This window comes from Pinus tabuliformis, chromosome X (assembly GCF_031772625.1).
Source record: "Pinus tabuliformis cultivar Carrire ecotype Pingquan chromosome X, CPIR1, whole genome shotgun sequence".
NCBI classification, from domain to species: Eukaryota; Viridiplantae; Streptophyta; class Pinopsida; order Pinales; family Pinaceae; genus Pinus; species Pinus tabuliformis.
In genome coordinates, this window is record NC_142308.1 from 548,857,633 (window position 1) to 548,877,969 (window position 20,337).

Below are 20,337 nucleotides of genomic sequence, written 5' to 3' on the forward strand. Positions count from 1 at the left end.
GCTTTTGGTGTTGTTTCTTATTTCGTTTGGTGTCTTTTTGAGCCTCTGAGTAGGCACTGTGAAGGTGACGTGTTTGTAGACATCCATGACATGGGAAAGCTGTATTTTCGTAATATAATGGTTGAGTCCACTATATATTATTGTGGATCAGTACTATGCAATATGATAATCCTTGGATAAGACCTAATTCGACGCATACTCTGGTGAACGTAAATATGCCTCTTATAAGTCTATCATCATCAATATTGAGAAATTTACCCAGGGAGTTCCATAGTCCTTCTAATACTTTATGATGCTAGAAGTGTAGTGGAAGATTGTGTATTGTGATCCATACATGTATTTTAGATACCACCATAGTGGTGGCATAAGTCCTGCATTGCCCTAGAACCACGGTACCTCATTAAGGGAATATTCTTTATCTTTAATTGTGTTGAATCTGAGGATGAAAAATACTTTGGAGCATAAATGAATTTGACAATTCGATGTCCATGTAGAAAATATCCATTGGCGTAGTCTGATTTGGATCAAAATCCATTAAATCTACATATGGCTGCTTTATTATGGAAATCTGAATAAATCTCATTTATCTCAGGCAGAGAGACTGTTAAGTCTGGTATCTACGATCTTTGCTCCATGATATAGGACCTAGGTAGCTCTCGAGGTGGTGCTAGTTTGGTTTGGGTTTCATCCTTCCCTTTGACTACGTCTTCAAAAGAGCTTGTGCCCTCTGAGCTGGTTTCGGAGCATGTCTGTTGATATGCCTAGATGTGTTTGGATTTCACACTTTAATTCTTGGATCTGCCTCCCCTACTAGATTCGCTTCCAGAAAACCCTTCCTTGCAACCTCCTGATAAATATTTGAATCAGATCCAGGTGTGTGGTGAGTGGATATGTCTGAGAGAGGGGCTGATCCATTGCCAAAGATTCTGGATCTAATAAATCTCGCCAAAACAGTACTCGATCTATTAATTGAATCAGAAGATTTGGGCCATGGAATCTTTTCCTTTGGTCACACTCCAGATCTGTCCAGTGCAGGTGCCAAATCTCCACCGAGGAGCCAAGATATTTGAAAGTATATGGTAAATCAAGCTCGATATTCCTTGAAGGAATGAATATGCAATTTTCCAATGGAAGGGCCTTATTTGTGAACCCTCAGCTCAATTATAATGAGTGTTTGGTCTAAAATGTGGATGCAAATTAGAGTTTCATTTACTATCAAACCGAGTAAGTAAAATTCGAGGATCATCCAATATATATGGACTTAAAGACAAACTAAACTAAGCTAGGTGAAGAAATGCCAAAGCTCCCTTATAGGAGGTCTTTCATTGGGATCTCGAACACCTATTTGGTCATTTAACAAAATGAAATCTAAAGACATTGTGACAAGTGTAAAAAATATTAAAGCTCCCTTACAGGAGGCTGTTCATTAATATTTCTAATCATCTTAATCAACAAACTATTTAAACTAACGAAATTAAAGCACTTAAACCTAATTCTGATTGATTGCATGAAATATTAAATCTCTCTTACAAGGGACTATTCATTTATATCTCAAGCATATAAATCAAAAACTTAAACTAATGAAATCAAACATTAAATAACATATCAGATTCATTGAAAGAAACATTAATACTTTCTTACGAAAGTTCATTCGTTAATATTTGAAACATACGAACCTAATGAAATTTACAAACAAGCATAAAATGAAAGATTACCAAAACAAAAGTGTGCTTGCTAGACAATGGGTGCCCTTGAAAAGATTCACAAGCACATCAAAAGAGATGTCAAATGTAGAAGATCAAAGAAGCTCCATTTTATTTATATTCAATTGCAATTTGCAATTAAAAGTTCTACATCCCAAGAGGTTCTAAAATCTCCATTACAATGATTCCAAATTCTAACTTCTTATTACAAACTTATAAGGTCCCAAGGTACTAAATTCTAACTTCTCAATTCTGAATTCTAGATTCAAAATTACAAATGAAGGAGATAACACTCCTATTTATACAAAAGTTATGATAACAAACTCATAAATGTGGATCCACTATTCCCTCTTCAAATCCACATATCTCTCAACCAATGGTGACACATAACCCCATCGTCCATGATCTTCTCCATGAGGTCCATGATCTTATCCATGAGGTCCATGATCTCCTCAAATTCGAATTTGAACATAGAGTGCCACATAAGGGTGCATTAGAAGCTTCCTTTGTACTACACATGTCAACAAACTCATTCTAATTGTTAGGTATAAGTATATGGATATTATTTTCTAAAGTTTAACCACAAATTCTCTTAAAAATACTAAGAATTAATAACATTTTGGAAAACACAATGATAACCCATTTAATGATGAAAGTGAAGCTAATGTTATGACATGGTGGTGGAATAGAGGTGAGAAAATGTGTGAATGGAGAGAAAGTGGATGTTGAATGGAGTGGAAGTGGATGTATTTTAAGGATAATTCTTAGGCCCAACAATGAGGTTGTTTGTGTTTCATCTGATAAGGTCGGCGAATGGATTTAGGATTTCCAGTCTCATGTCAACACTATCCATGCATACCCTTCTCTACAATTTGGGACTGTGATCCAAATTAGAACTAAGTGGTGTTGTGTACAGACCTCCAGATCGCGTCGTGGTGTTGGCTGGTCGGTCTTCTAGATGACCCAATCTATTATATCTTTGACGAATCTGAGGATAATACTGCATTTCGTAGAGGGAAGGATCAACCTATATCCAAACAATTACCATGCAGGTGTAGTGATCTTGTGCTTTGGTTCATGGAAAAAACATGCGGGGGGTTGTCCATTTAAAGCCACAATGACAATTGCGTGTAGGAAGACGAATCTAGAGCTGTGGTCGTTGATGTTTCCCTGGTCGCTCAACTAGAAGATCGTGTGAGAGATACCTGAATAAACCCTCTCTGCCGCCATTGTATTTTCTCCAGTCACCCCTGCAAGAGTTAATTAAGTTGAATGATTTTTAATTTTTTCCACATTATTGTAAATCATATACAATAAAATATAATTTATATACAATTCAATCTTCCTCCTATATGTAAATAATATATTTTAATGTATTTCAATTACAAACCATCCCATATATTGTGCATATATATTAATAAATCTATATATCATCATCTATGTAAATATAACAAAAAATCTATAATATGTATACAATTAATTATATCAACTTTTTAGAAAATTAATGTATATTATATTCATTTGTAAGTCACTCTAAGATAAAAGAAAATATTACCAAGACTCAATTAACTTAAACTTAATAGACATTGGGGATCATTCACTTTTGTGGAGTCATAGTTTTGAATAATCGTTCAAAAATTTAACACAAAGCAATTGGACTTTTCAGCCCGAGATAAAAACCCCGAAGGTTTCAGCAATGACTTCTCGACACTGGATAAATTAGGTTTCCATAGTTTCCTGAGCCCAAATGTTTGTTGATTTATTGGAGTGATGATGTGTCTCATGCCATGTGGATGTTGACTTGGTTGACTTGCTGACCTGGACCTCCACCAAGTCGAATTTCAAAATTTTTGGCTAGGAAACATTATGCCAAACAGGCCTCAAAGATCAGTACATATCTTCCCAACCCTAATGTCTGTGTACAAACAGAGACAGACTTTTGTATATGAGCTCGTTCTAAACAAAAACATCTTTCGGATTTCAAATATTCCTTTCCATTTGGTCAGAAGGTGAGCTGGAAGATGACTATTAAAACAGTCATTTCCAGAATTTTCATAGCAAATTTTGGTAGCAAATATCAAAAAACACATTTCTGCTCTCATTCTGATGCCTTTGTTGATTCTGAGGTGTTTATTAATGTTTTTTCATTAAACTCATGCTATCAAAACTCTCCCAACTGAAAATGTTGTTGGATTTTCTCTCCATGGAAAGCTACAACAGTTTCGTAGCAAATTTCCTGCTCCATTATGGGGAGTTGCTACGAATTTTCTGAGTTTTTTGTGTATTGACTTTTCCCTTTTTTTTATTTTTAGCTTATCATAGTCAAATTTTTAAGTATATTGAGAGGGCCCTCTCATATTGGAAGCACTGAATTCGAGTCAAAATTTGGTTTGAAATAGTTATTTTGGGTTGAAGCCTGACACAACCCAACCCTTTCTAGCCCAGTGATAACATTTTGGTGCATCTATCGGGAGTCGAAAAACTCATTTTCCCGGATTTTCATTTAGTCTCTTCATTCTGATTCCTGAGGGTAATAGGAAACCGAAGTTTTCTGAAGGTTGTGATATTACCCTCACAACTCCAATCTCAAATGATCCAGAAGATCACATCTTCATTGTGACTCCACTTCTTAAGGATCAGTAACTTGAAGAGGTTCCCAAACGAGTTCTACTATAAGAAGAAATGTCAAGTATGCTCCTATGGATTGGTCTGATGTCTATGTTTTTCCAAATCATATGCCTTGTGTTAATTGGTCAACTCATCTTCCCATGTTCAAAGATGAAAAGAAAGATGATGTTAGTCAACATTTGGTTAAATTCCATTTACATGTATGTAGACTGAGGATTGAGTTTCTTGAGGATTGTCTCATGAATATGTTTATGGGCACCCTAGAAGATAAATTTGGAGTATGGTATAAAGGGTTTCCATCAGGAAGCTTGTGTTCTCTTAAATATTTCCATAGAATATTTTTTGGACAATATGGGAAGTCTCATCCTTCATCACCACTATTTCAAGACTGTTGTAATTTTTGGAAAGGTTTCATTCAATATCTTAAAGTATTGATGATGATGTATAATGTATGGATGATGAGGTGATGTTAGAGACACTTTGTGAATTTTCTTCTCAAGCTAGTTGTCATGATGATCAAGAAGTTTTCCAATAAGCAGATGTCTCTTCTTTAGTTGAAGATGAAATGGATCAGCAATTTGATAGTCAAGTCATAGTACATGAAATCCATGACGATTTGCTGCCTTGTCAATCTATATGCAGTCAAAGGTATGAGCCAAATCATTCAAATTATTTTTTAGTCCATTCTTTTTCTGAGATTTTACGTCAAGAAGAAACTCCTTAAGATCAGGTTGTTGAAAATACATGCATGAAAATTTTGAACAAAGAGGTAACATATGATGAAAGTTCGCTGCCTAAACAAGAACTTTTTTCCATTAAAAATCATAATGATGCTGTCCCAGTTAAAGTACACGAAATTTCACTTTTAGGTAAACCCGAGCTACATGAAGAGCTGGATATACATGTTTTATCTATTCTATTAGGGAATCATCAAAATGACATGGATGATATGCATAAAGTTGTTTGTATAGGAGTTGTTAATGTTCAGACTCAAGATGACATTCCTCAAGCAAAACTACCAAATGTTATATATGATATGTTTGATAAGAAAAAGATTAGTTTTGATACACACAATATGGATGTCATGTTTGAAGATGTTCAAGGATGAATGGATGACTTTTTTGATTTACATGAAAGGGAAGACAAATCTATTGTTGTTTTTCTATATGATGATGTTCTTGGAATTGAAGACATAGGACAAAAGAAGCCATTAGTTATGAATTTATTTAGCCCTCATGATTTCACTCATCAAGAAGAGGTGATTTTTCATGATTATCAAGATCCTTTGGTAAGTCTATTCCATTCATCAGTGAAGGTGAAGTTTCCTTCATTTAGATGTTCAGGTTGTAGATTCAATTTTCATTCCAAGTTGCCAATAGATGATCCACTACTAATTTGGTTCAAGCATAGTCAAGGAGCCCAGGTGTTGGGTCAGCTCTTTGACTAGTTATACTAGAGCTTTCATATTGCTTGAATTAAGCAGTTGGATTTTCAACTGTTAGAGTAGGATTGGTATGTACATATATAAGATTGTTGGGTAAGCATCTCTTTAAGCATTTACTTTGAAGATTGTATTTGCAAGTTTTAGTTTATACAATGTTTTTGCTTCAAAATCATGTCAAGGGTTGAATTCATGTTGAAGAATATGACAAGAGGTTTGGAACAACTTAATGAATACACACGTAGTTTATGGGTTGAAGCTTTGTTTCCAAGATCCCTTGGAGTTCGAGTAATGAAATTGTTACAAGGATTGGAGGATGAACCAAATACAGTTCAACGAAGGATCAATCAGCTGATTACCTTGAAGGAAAAAAGAAAATAAGTCTACAACAACTATCATCAATCCCAAAATAGGTTTGAGCCAGAAGTGAAGGCCATAAGAACTTGGAGAGGATATCATTAGTTTTCAAGTTTTCAATAAGGAAACTGGTCTGTTGGTTCTTTGTTGCACCACAAGGGCGCAACATCCCCATTGGAGCCATTGTTATCCATGATAACACTTAGGAAAAAAATTTCTTTTAGTCATTGGTCAAGATTAGCTAGGGTTTTCAAAGTTTCTCAAAATAGGGTTCATGATCATTGTGTTTTTGGTCATCATGTCATGATGTGGGGTCCATATAAGTTAACAGGGGGTTTTTCATAAAGCTTCAATTTCAAATTTTTATGTGCCTCACACTTATCCATCCAAAATTGGATTTTAAATACTTTTACAAAATTCCGTAACAAATCCAGTTATAAAAACAGGGGATTTTCTACAGAAGCTCCTAACACTTTCGTAGCAACTCCCCATAGTAAAACCAAATTTTTTCTACAAAATTGTTGTATGTTTTCAGGAAGATTAAGGCAGGTTTAAAACTCAACAAAGGAGGTTATAAAGGCATGTATCTAGCTTACAAAAATCAAGGAAGACCTCAAAACTTGCAGAACTAGCAAAGAGGTAGTAGAGAGGTGTTTTTTGAATTGGCTACAACAAAAAAACATTGCTACGAAATTTCTGGAAATGATTGTTTTAGTAGTAAAAATAAACCTCACTTTTTGACCAAATGGTAAGGAATTTTGGAAATCTGAACGACGTGTTTTTATCACAGGATCATCTACACAAACCTCTCTCAATGTTTACATAACTATTAGGATTTGGAGAATACGAACTTATCTTTGAGGCCCATTTTACAGAATTTTTCCTAGCCAAATTTGTTGCAGAAATTTTAAAATTCGACTTGGTGGAAGTCTAGCTCAATAAAGTCAAATAGGTCAACACATCCATGTGGCACAAGACACATCAGAAGAAAATTTAGCATTTGTTTGGATTCGATAAGGTCCACCAACATAATTTTTTTTAGCTCATTAAGATAGAAGAGTCCTATTTGTATTGAAATTTGTGTAAAATAGAAAATCCCTAAAGTTTCTCAGTAGGTGTCAAATAGGAATCTAGAATGATCGATTCTAGCCCCAAATGGGATATTTTGTAATTAATGATAAGATGTATAGGTTGGTCTATATATTTGTAGTTTCTTTTTTTTTTACTAAAAGGGGGATTGACAATGTGGAGGCTACTCTTTGTAAAACAAATTCCTCAATTAATACATATGTTGGGACAACTCAATTTAACTACTTGAGACTCATGTGTTTGGCTTTATGTTTTATGTTTTCTCATCATGTTCTTTATGTTTCTATGTTTCTATCAATGTTCATGGCAATATGATTACTTGGAATTCACGACAAGTTCTCCAGCTTCCTTCATTTGCTGTGTATGACTGTAAATGTTTATTTGATATTAGTTTTAAAGCCAAATATGCCTCAGTTTCCATTAAGCACTGTTCTTTGTCAATGATTTTCCTTTACTTGACTCTGTGTCCAATGGTGGCAGCCATCACATTCTCGTTCACCTGTAAAACCACATAAACAAAGAAAACCAGAGTTAGTCATCTAAATTTTTGAGCTTATCATAGTCAAATTTTTAAGTATATTGAGAAAGCCCTCTCAGATTGGAAGGGCTAATTTCCAGTCAAAAGTTGATTTGAAATAGTTATGTTGGGTTGAAGGTTGACACAACCCAACCCTTTCTATCACAGTGATAATAGTTTTGATCACCTTCCACGCTATAATTCAAATTGGAAGTCTATATACATGTCCATGTTACCCTTTAGAATATGCCATGACAATCCAAGTTTTGATCCAATTAAACCACCACAAGATTCAATTAAATCTCTAATGGATCTTGCAACGAGTTAGCTAGTTCAATTGCCTTTAAACTATGACTCAAGAAAGATCATATTTATTGTTCGAGCATGCTTATCCAATCAATATGAAATTTGGAATCTAAATTTCTTCCATATCATGAATTAGAGTGAAGAGATACCAACCATCGTAATCTTGTGACAACTTAAATGAGATGGATGGTCCCATGAAGTTTATCATTAATTCAATTTCCTTTGTTTACACCATGCGATGCGTAGATCACTCATTTTTCAAATCCATGACTCGCAATTAGCTAAGTTGAATCCTATACATTCATAATATCACGATTTCCCTTAAATATACTAATACTTTTGCAAGATTTTGGGGATTGATGGTGCGTTTTAATTGTTTGCAAGGATTTGGTAGATGAGATTTTATGGAAAAAAATTATATCGAAGATCCACGTCAGAGGTCACACAAATGAAATTGACCATCCACTTGTTCATCCAACCAGACACAACAACAAAGGAGAAAAACAACAATTAGGATCGGTCTATTGATCATGAAACTTAAGAGAATTAATGAGACAGGATATTGCATGGTAGCAAGGGGAAAAATATAAAAATTCTTCAGAAATCTTGATGTGTTGAAAAATGATTACACCACTAGGAGAATTAGAAATCGATCCAATTATCTAGAGGCACAACATGAAATTTAGAGAGGAAGCTCAATCACCAACGCAGGGAAAGGGGTTTTGAAAATTATTTATAGATTGAATTTGAAACTACAAGCAAGTTCCAAATCCATACTACAGGAAGATCTCTGCAATTTTTCTTCTTGAATATTTGCACTTTTGTAATGAAGAGAGAGTTAAATTGTAGGGAGACAAAGCACTTTTAGCTATGAGAGGAAACGTTGTCGTGTACTTTTGTAGACTATTTCTTCAAGGAGTCAAAGTTTCTCGAGGCTTGCATTTGTAGAATTTTCTCTACAAATCAGCTAGCTCACTGATATCATGTAGAAATTTCACCTGCAGATCCAATTGATATATGCAATGTACTAAAGCATAATACTAGATCTACATCTACCATAAACTTAGCAGAAGCTTAATTGAACATGAGCAACATCAATAAGAAAACATATAACTCATATGAAGGAATCAATCACACATAACACAGAATATATCATTGGGGAAAGCACCAACATAAAACCCCAACTCTGTATTATCAATCAAGTGGAAATCCTCAACAACATACAAAAGGAATCAGCTCAAAAGCTATCCTACTCTCTCTATACTCTTATGATGAAGATCATATACTACCTAGGCCTAAATATATAGGCCACAAGTCCTCCAATCTCCTATAATACATATTTCTCTTGGAAATAGATCCTTCTCCATGCAAGGAATACTTACTAGAAATATCCAAGCATCTGATAGTACAGTGTCCCTCATCTGATCTCAACTGGGTCTCTGTCTGAACTGAGATGCATCAGTTATCCATGAGGGAATGCTCAGTTATCTGAAATAATAGTTGTCACATGCATGCAAGCATTAACAAACTATATTTCATTATTTAACAATTTGTTAAAATAATCTAACCAAACTTGACTAAGTTAAACTAAGTCAACTGATTCTCTCATTATAGAATTGAACCGTTTCTCCTTTAATCAAGGGATAAATTCCTAAATCAAGGGAGAAAATAATTGCATGATCTCACAAAGACTTCAAGTTTAATTTTCCATAACTAATTAACTCATGGAGATTAATTAATTAATATTTTAAACTGCTGTTAAGACCAAATTCGTTTTTACTTCCTATAGATAGACCAAGTACTACTATAAATAGGAAGGGGCCCAGAAATGCTATTTTTAGAAGATGCTATTTTTCGCAGTTTCACCTCTCACCCAAGGTGGCCAAAATGCTCATTGGCCAAATTGCTATTTTTAGCAGTGCTATTTTTAGCTCTTCTATTTTTAGCATTTCTTGTTGCACATTTTTCAACAGCATTTTTGTAATGAAATTTTGGTTTTTTTCTAATGAATTTTCATTCCAGTGCACTTTTTTCTGGATTGTGAATTAATTTTCTTTTACTAAAATTTCTTTAAATGATTTTGATTTCTGTCTTAGTTTATTATTATGATGATGACCACTTTTGCTGTGTTAATTTCTATACGTTGTTGAAGCTCTATTAAATCTCCCTTTGTAGGGTAGAATGAAATTAAGATCAAGTTGAATTCGTTGAGTTTTGAATGTATTGAACAATAACCATTTATTGTTTAATTTCATCCCTATTTTGTCTTTTCTTTCGTTAATTAAAATGAACTTTTTTTTTAATTAATGAAAATCATGTAATGAATTCAACCTTTTAATTGGATTCAGATATGTATTTTTAATTCGCTTCAATAACTCTTTATTAAAGTAAATTGGTGGTTCATAAAGAATTTTAATAAATTGCAAAATGAAAACTATTTTGCAAGTACAATTTAATCTTATTTTATGAATTCAATCATAACAAAGGGTCCTTTTCCATGGTTTAGTCCATCTGCTCTTGGATTGGGAGAAGGCCATATTTTTCCAATTCGAGATAGGATTTTTCTCCTTTTCTTGTATCTTAGAATAGTCTTGCATCTGCATTTGTAGTTTTTTGCATGAAGTCCTTTTTTGAAGAGGAAAAATGATCAACTCTCTCATTTGATCTTAATCCTTTATTTTTATCATTAAAAGATCAAATGAAAAATAATTGTAATTTTGTATATTAATTTGACATTTGTTGCAATATTTTTAATTATTTGTAACTTTAGTTTCAGATTTAATGATAGAGTTAGTAACATGTACATAGATATAATATGAAACATTAAGTTTAATTTATTATAATTAAACTATATAGATAGTGCATGGGTATATCATATTACTCTAGTTTAATTTTGTAATATATCTACTTTATAGCATTATAGAATAATGTTACTATAGGTTTGCATAGGCTATATTAGTATACATTAGTATCCAAAGTAATATTAATGAAAATTTTATGTAACAATATTTAATATAGATATAATGTAGGTAGCATCACTATATTATAATATAATAGTATATTATAATCTTAGGTATAATATTAATTAAATTGTTTTTATTTAGTTAGATAGATAAAATTATCATAATATTAGGACATATATTAGTATTTCAATAATAATATTTATTTTTAATACAAGTTTATAATATTATAGCATAATATTATTATTGTAAAAAAGCATTGACTTAGTATTAATATATAGTTAGATATATGTATATATAGTAGGTTAATATTTAGTAGTATATCATAGGTTATATAACATTAAGTAATAATTTACATAACTATTATTTAAGAAAACTTTAATACATAGGTTAGTATAATACATCTAGGCTAGACTAACATTTAGATTGATATAGGTTAGCCCTAGGTGTGGCTTAGTTGAGCCATTAATTCAGCTTAAGGATTTACTTCTTTGCAAAAATTTTGCAAAAAGGTAGATCCAATATTTCTCTTCATGTTCGTATGAAATAGAAACACCATAATTGAGGAAGGGAAAAAGGGTAACTGGGCCTAATTGAACCAATCAAAACCACCAACTTCAATGGAAAAGGGTCTAATTGGAGCTCTAGCCGGGTGGTCTCCCTGACATGTTGATGAGGTCATTTTTTCCCATGAACATGTAGGGAGGGATTGAGGGATAGATACACACACACACACACACACACACACACACACACACACACACACACACACACACACACACACACAGACATATATGGAATTATTGAGAATTAGGAATTTACTCACATAAGTCTATGCATGCTTTTAAGAATGCATGTGAACTCTTATCAAGAATCAAAGCATATAGAAAGACATGAATTGAGAGGGAGGAAGGTAGTGCATTGTTGATCAACAATACAAGTGCCCAATATTTTTTCTATAATTTTTGTAGTGTGTATCTTTCGTAGTGGGTCATTTTCCTAGTTAAGGAGTCCTTGTATGTTGTGAAGTTATTTGAATGAATAACATATTTGAAGGGCGGTAAATTATGTGTGTGAGATTGATTATTTTCCTTCCATTTCTTTATTTATTGATAAAATTGTAGCAATGCATTTTTCCATTTATTTAGTGGTTTGCAACTAATTAATTAACAACAAGTGACTTACTAAGAAATAAATTGCCAATAGTTTGGGTTAAGGAAAATTTAACATGGTATCAAAGCTTTCTCTCTGCGAGGGAGGCCAAATTCATAGTTTTGCACAAATTGGTGAAGGTCATTCTTCAGAGGGAGAAAGGAACTCTATACCAATCAAGGTTTTTCCATATCTAAATATTTGTTGGTGTTTTAAAGGAACATAGCACATATCCATTGAAATTTATTATAGATATATCATATTTGCAAGGATATATTTGTAGATATATATAATAGCAGTGACGTTGGTGGAGGGAATACACCTTAGTGGGAGAGAGGGAGGTAGTAACAATCAGATTATGGATGTAACAATTCATACATGTGAAAATAAAATATCCATGTGGACAAATAGAAAACTATCACATGGTTAAGCAAAATTATAATATAAAATCCCGCAAGTTCATTAAAACTGTAGAAAAAACAAATGATAGGTACTAGAAGGACTTAACACACGGTATATTTTCTATGAAGCAAGTGGAAACTCGCCATAAAACTCTAATTAGGGCTCAGATTGGTGAATTGTTGATTGCATTGGGTTCTTGAAATTGAGTTACATCTAGGATTAATTGAATTAGATAAATTAGTAGGGTGCCACAAAGATCAATATGCACTTCAATAGTAAATTCATCAAGGATCCCCCTCATGAAAATTATGATGAAAAATGGACCATTTTTTGTGACCAATCAATTCTTGTATTCATAGTGTATTATTATTTCAACTTGGGAAATAAATTACATACATAGGAGGCTTATTCATTTACATGGCTGAGGTAAGTTCAATTGTCCTCCTAGTTATTTGAGCTTAGACATACTATTAATGTATGTTTTGAAGACACAACTAGTGAAGTTTGGCTTGAAGAAGTATATATGAGCGCTTATGTTTCTCTTTTAATATCGTAACGATTGTATTAGTGTTGCCATATATATATAAGGAAAAAGAATCATTTAAATCCATTATTTTGTCATGATTACCTAACTTGGGTTATTTAGAAACCTTGTATAACACTTTATTAATATATCATTGTTCTCTTGTAACTATTGTAAGATATTCCCTTTCTTCATTAATGTTTTTAGCAATTAAGATCATGAAATCCCTTGCATTTAGAGTGTTAAGGATGCCAAATTTCCACAAGGATAATGTTGGTATTTTTCATGGATATAGTGATGCATAAAGGTTTTCTATCCATAAAACCAACAACCAAGATAGTCATTCAATTTTTGAGAAACCAAAACATACTGAAAAGAACATGTTTCTCTTCTCATACGTTCATGGTGAACTTGAAATTATCTAATTTTGGGTTGTGAGGTGCATACACATATATTGTACACCGTATTCATATTTTGATATGGTGCTAATACCATGTATTCCTCTAATAAAAATTAAAACATAACCAAGGGGGAGAAAACTTGTAATATGAACTTGAAAATTAGTGAAATAATCATGAGTTTGCTCGGACCAATTAGAGTATTTTGAGAATGAAAATATATTTTGGCTTCTTCCTCCATGATTTATTGTTTTGAGAGTTAAAAAATTAATCGTTATGAAACCAGCTCACAAAAAGATAGAAAAGATAGATCGACGCCTTAGAAATAAGCCTCTTCGAGGGGGCAACCTCCTTTACATTACGCAAATGAATAATTCTTGGATGATACAAATGAAAAGACCTCCTTTATATATATATGAGTCTAAGGGGTCATAATACAATCAAAGACAACATAACAATATGGGGACTACATGGGTACAATAATATAAAAACGGAGTTGTACTAATAACAATAAGGGGTTACATTGGTAGTATAGGGGCCTAACATTCCCCTCTCCTTCAAAAAGTGTTGTCCTCAATGCTTAAGTAGTTCTTGATGCTTCTGTATAAAATTCTTGTCCTCCCATGTGGAATCTTCAACGGGTAAGTTCTTCCACTTGATGAGATACTCTGAAATTGATTGATTTCATAGCTATCATTTTCTTGTTTCTGTGACTGCTCCAGGTTCCAATATGATTTTTCCTTCCTTTTCAAGTTCTGGTAATATTGTTTGAATTGGGATCTTCTGCAACTTTTGAATGAGTGGCCACACTTCTTTGTCCTTCTTCCATTCATCCCTTGCTTCATTTATCCAATCTGGTTGGATAATAGAAATAGCACAAAACAATTCTTCCACATCCTCATCCTTTGTTGAGAGTGCATTAGCAACAAAATTTTTCTTCCCTTTTCTATAGATGATGACAAAGTCATAACCCAACATATTTATGACCCATTTTTTTTGTTCTTCTAAATATAATATTTTTTCTAAAAAGTATTTAAGACTATCATGATCCATTTTTACCTTGAAGTGTCTTCCCATTGGGTAAAGTTGCCATTTCTTAAGTGAATGTAGTATTGCCAATATTTCCTTCTCATAAATAGCTTGCTTGAGATACAGTCGTAAAAATACCCAATCACCTACATCAAAACATTTTTCACTACGATGTTGATCTACCTGTTGTTTCATTTTTGATTCTGCACCAAAGTGGCATTATCCTTTAAAAGTTGGAGAACTTGTTGTTAATGCTCGATGTGATCTTTCACTACTTGAACCTTTTTATTCTTGATATGTCCTTCTACCTTTAGAGTTTGAGCAGTGGTAATTTCTTTCAATGCTTTACAAGATATGATCAGATTCATTTCTTGATGCTTGATGTGATCTTTCACTTCTTGAACATTTTTCTTCTTGATATGTCCTTCTAGCTTGATAGTTTGAGGAGTGGTAATTCCAGCCAATGCATTACAAGATATGGTTGGATTCGTTTCTTCTTTATTGATGTGATCTTTCACTTCTTGAATCTTTTTCTTCTTGATATGTCCTTCTATCTTGAGAGTTTGAGGAGTGGAAATTCTTGCCAATGATTTACAAGATATGGTCGGGTTCATTTCTTCTTTCTTTGGGGTTGCTTCCGGGTGTATATCCTCTTCTTTTGATGTTTGTTGATCCTTTTCTTCCTCCTCTTCATAATCTATATAAAATAATTTTTTCTCAGCACACTTATGACCTTTAGTGCATTTGCTATCACAATTGTAACAAAGCCCTTTTTCTCTTTTTTCTTCCAATTGTTGTGGTGTCACCCTTGTAGGTTGTGGAAGGCTAGGAGAAACAACACTTCCATGTTTATAGTTGTGATGGGTAGAATTCTTTTTTTCCATAATTTTGCTTTCCACTTTTCTTGCCAACCTGAATGCCTTCTCCAATGAATCAAGTTCCCAAAGATGAACCTCATGTTGAATGTTATCCTTTAAAGTCCCTATGGAGACATCAATCCTCTGCTTCTCTGGAATATCATTTTCCCTTATATTCAATTTTTGAAAGTCCTCAATGTGCTCTGCGATTTAACACTTTTGTTTGCGATTTATCAATTGGCTAAAGAAGGTGTTTCTCTTTGTATCCTCATAATTTGTTATCATTTCCTTCGTGAAAATTGACCACGTGACAAGTGGTTTACGAGAAAAAAGCCCTTTATACCATAAAAATTGATTCGGTTATAAATAATTAGATGCAATACATACCTTTTGTAATAGTGGTACACCATGTAGATCAAAATATTTCTCCATCTGTAGTATCCAATTTATCGGATCCTTGCCATTGAACTTCCTCATCTTGCTTTTTCTTGATTTTAGCAGCTCGAACTTGAAACGACTGTAACTCTGTAATTCAGATCTTCCAATTCTAAAATCGCGACCTTCAGTAGTCCTCTGCATCCTCTTTCCAATGCCACCAGTCTAATCGAAATTAGATTCTCCAAGAAAGAGTTATGCATAATCTTACAAGATGACCTGATTATACACCTTTTCAGAATATTGAACTTCTATGATGTGCCACGTGTCACTGTTTTGACCTTCAAAGCTAAAAAATACACACAAAAGATTACAGTCCATCCTCTTTGTGTAACGTCTTACAAAATTTCAATATGATGCTCAAAGAGAACGTTATGACGATTTTCCCAAGGTCACCTATTTAAGATGTAATTCGGTAGTCTGCAAAAACCCTAACTTCCTTAGCTCATATATCGGAAAATATATTGAGACAAGATCTAAAATTCAGACCCGAGGTTCAAAATGATCTCTTCTCAAATGGGTTTTTGTTTTACCTTCTAAAACTTCGTAGCAAAAACGTTATAGTGAAAAATCCGCGATGACCTATTTTAGATGAAATTCTAGAGCTTGCAAAAACCCAAACTTCCTCAGATCATATCTCCTAAAATATAGCGAGACAAGCTCTAAAATTCGGACCCGAGGTTCAGAATGCTTTTGTCTCAAATGGGTTTTTTTTTTTTTGCTTCAAAAACATTGCAGAAGAAAAGTTATAGTGAAAATTCCTGATGCAGCCCAGGCCGCTCCTACCAGGATCCTTCCGAGAGGTACACTTAATTTGCGGAAGATTGTTTCATGATATTGTAATCTCATGCTTTATAAACCATGCTTGTTCAACACGCAGGCTCTTCACACAATTCCTAAAAGAAACATATCAATAATGGGCATGCATATTCAATATATTTATATGTATTTACCTACGCACATTCGTAGGATGTTTCCCCTTGCTTTGATATCGCCGCTGGTTATAGCCTGGCCCTTACTCTAAACACAGGCTCGTATGGATATATGCACCGATTTACCACAGGCTCGCATATATATCTCTGTGCCTATGCTGCTTTCGGTCAATGGATATATATAATTGCAATTGTTCGACCAAACCACGGCAATATACAATTCCACGTAACCTTCTAATGTGTCGCCAGTCCCGCTATTCGGCGATGCTCAAACCATGACTTCCGCTCCTCCAGAATTGATACTCCCATATACACTGGTTAATATTTCTGTGGTTCCGTTATTCGGCTAGCAAATTCGGAACTTTGTTACGCTGTGGCTCCGAGAGGCTTTGTAAGCCGAGCACACAGTTACTATTTCAAAAGGCTTCCCACGCTAATACAGTCTCGGACTGTCTGCTACAGCCACTTAATGAGACTCGCAGTGGTTAATGCTTCCACGATTCCACTATTCGGCGGTCCACCTCCGCATGACGGACTGGCGATCCATATATGTTACTGCAACTTATGTCAAATCGCTCCTTAATTTCTAGAAGTCTCCATAGTGATAATAACTTCCAGGTATGACAGAGATGGGGATTCAAGCAATCTGTGAAGACATCATTCAATTCAAGGCGGTATATTATCACACAGAATGCAAGCGGATTAATGATTAACACACATAGCAATGGCGCATTGGGAAAAATATATCACACCCGCACTTCATTCAATTTCAACATTATAAAACCTCAATTTCTGCAACCATGTGCAGATCCATATCTCAGAATTTAATAAATGCAAACATGATAATATCAATTGAAGTCAACATACTCATATTTACAATAAAACAAAATTCACACAGAGTTTTCTATTCACGGCCAGATATGCAATTCTATGGCCTTTTTACAAACTGCCCGAAGGCTCCCAAGGAGAATCCTTGCTCACTCCTCACACACCCTCTTCTCCCAGCTCATTAATACAGGTTCGATGATTGACTGATATTCCGGTCCAACACAGCTATATTTGCCACAATCGGCGGTCAGAACAACTATATAACACATATATATAACAATTTACCAGATTTCATGCGATCTGAATCAAGATTGCCCACGAGGAATTGGCGTTGATACGCTCCAAGGTATTAACTGTCAGAGATCTTCAGTTTACAAATAATTGCCACCAGAATCGCCCCTTCTTTAGCTTCTGTTATGATAATTACCGAATATGAGTGGCGGTAAGGATTTGTTCCGATGCTGTTGTGGATTCCATGGCCAGCTCTTCTGCGCAGAATCCCCTCGCTGGTTACAATTTGTCTACATATTTTCCACTAATTACTCTAACAGATAGATAAGGTAATCTTCCATAAATTTATTCCAACAGAAACATTTTGATGCGCCTAACAATTCAAATACTAAATGGAGAGATTTTACTTATTACAATAACAAACTAATTATGAAATCGACTCTCATAGTAATACTAAAATCAACAGCAAATGAAATCCAATTTGTCAAGCCACAACATGTGGGCAATTTCCCACATTGCTGGCCAGTTCCGATGCTCCTGCATCAGACTCCCGGGGAAGAAAACTGATCTTGTAGTTGTTTGGAGTTGATCCCCATTCTCTGTAGCTCCGCTGACGTCCTCTACTGGTTCCTCTTTCCACTTGGTCAAATACTGATAATGAGTCTGACTCCTGGTTCGCTTTAGCGCTTTCTTTTTCCTTTTTCCTGCTTTGGGCTTTCGTCTGTTATGGCGTCTCTTTGTGGTTCTTCTTCTGGCTTTTAGTATAGGTACCATTCTGCAATACATGACTAAATCACCTGTTTGGAATTCCTTTTTCCGCCTCCTCATATCTGCTCGCTGCTTGTCTTTGCTACTGCATTCCTGCCATCTGCTTTTGACATCTCCCTCAAATATGCTTCTAGGAGTTAGCCAATTCACATCTACTTGGATTTTCTTCGGATCCAATTTCAGCTCTTCTTTAGAGACTGCATATTCCTTCAAATCTTCATTCTTCACCCTGATGGTGATTTTATATAAGGCTCGAGAATTTGAATTTATGCGCCATTCAACTTCTTTCTTCGGACTGAGTGTTATTGGCACAACACATGGATTAAGGCTTTCACTGATTAGCCATTTATCCATCAACTCTTTCACTTGTGTTCCAGCTTCGACATTTTCCTGCATTACCCTGTAGGCTACTTTATTCGGCAAACTGACTCCAGGTATTAGATCATTATGGTGGCTAATACTCCTGATGGGTAACAACTCATCCACAACAATATCAGCAGAACCATTCAATAAATTCTGAATTTCTTCAGGTAAATATTCTAAATTTGTAGAAGTTAAAATTACCTTAGGTTTTCCAACATTAGAAAAATGCATCTCCTTACCCTTCTCATCTTCCTGCAATAGGATCTTCTCATTCATCAACGTGACACTATCTCCAAGTGCTTCTTTATCAGCTTCAGCTTTCAATGGCAGTAGTGTATGCTTATGCCCATCTTTCTCCAAAGTATAAGTATTTCTTCTGCCATCATGTATGGCATTTCGGTCAAACTGCCAGGGCCTCCCTAGCAATATGTGGCATACATCTATCGGCATTACATCACATAAAATGACATCCTTATAAGTACCAATCTGAAATTCAACTTGACATTGTTCAGTTACAAAAATTTGATGGCCTTTCTGAAGCCACGATACTTTATAAGGAGTGGGGTGTACTGTTCTCTCCAACTTCAACTTGTCCACCATCTCTGTAGAAACAAGGTTGTCAGTACTACCACTATCAATTATCAACTTGCAATACTTACCCTTGGACTTACATACAGTTCTGCATAAAGTCTTCCTTTGAACTGGTTCTTTGGCTTCCTTAGCTCCTTCCAGTAATACCCTCTTCAGTAATAGGGACTCTCCGTCTTCTGGTGGCTCCTCTTTAGCTTCAGGTTGAGGAATCTCTTCCTTGGCTTCTGCAACATTCACGTTGTGCTGGTTTGCTGATCTCTGATGAGGACAATCCCATTGTACATGTCCCCATTCACCACATGCAAAGCACCGGACATCTCTTCCTCGCCCTCTGCCTCTGGCCATGAACCTTCCACGCCCAAAATCTCCTCTTTGTGGTGCTCTATTGCTCGCACTCCCTGCCTCATTCTGAGAGTGTTGAACTTTGGATTCAAGTATCCTTCCTTCTTTTGCTGGATTCTTACCTCTGTTTCTCTGGTTTTGTTTGCGCAAGAGTTTTTCCTTTGCCTTCAAGGCTGCTTGATAGGCATCCTCAATAGTTTTCAAACTTAACAGGCTAATCTCATCTTGGATCTCATACCTTAGCCCATTAATATACCTGGCTACTTTCTCCAAATCATCTTCTACATGCCTTGTTCTGATATTTAACCTGTAAAATTCTTCAGTATATTCTTTGACAGACAGTCCTTTCTGCTTCAGATTTTGCATCTGCTTAAAAAGATTCAAATGATAGTCATTAGGCAAAAACTTGGCTTTCAGTTTGCTTACCATTTTATCCCATTGCTTGATCTTAGATTTCCCCTTTCTCGTTCTTGATGTCTGTAACT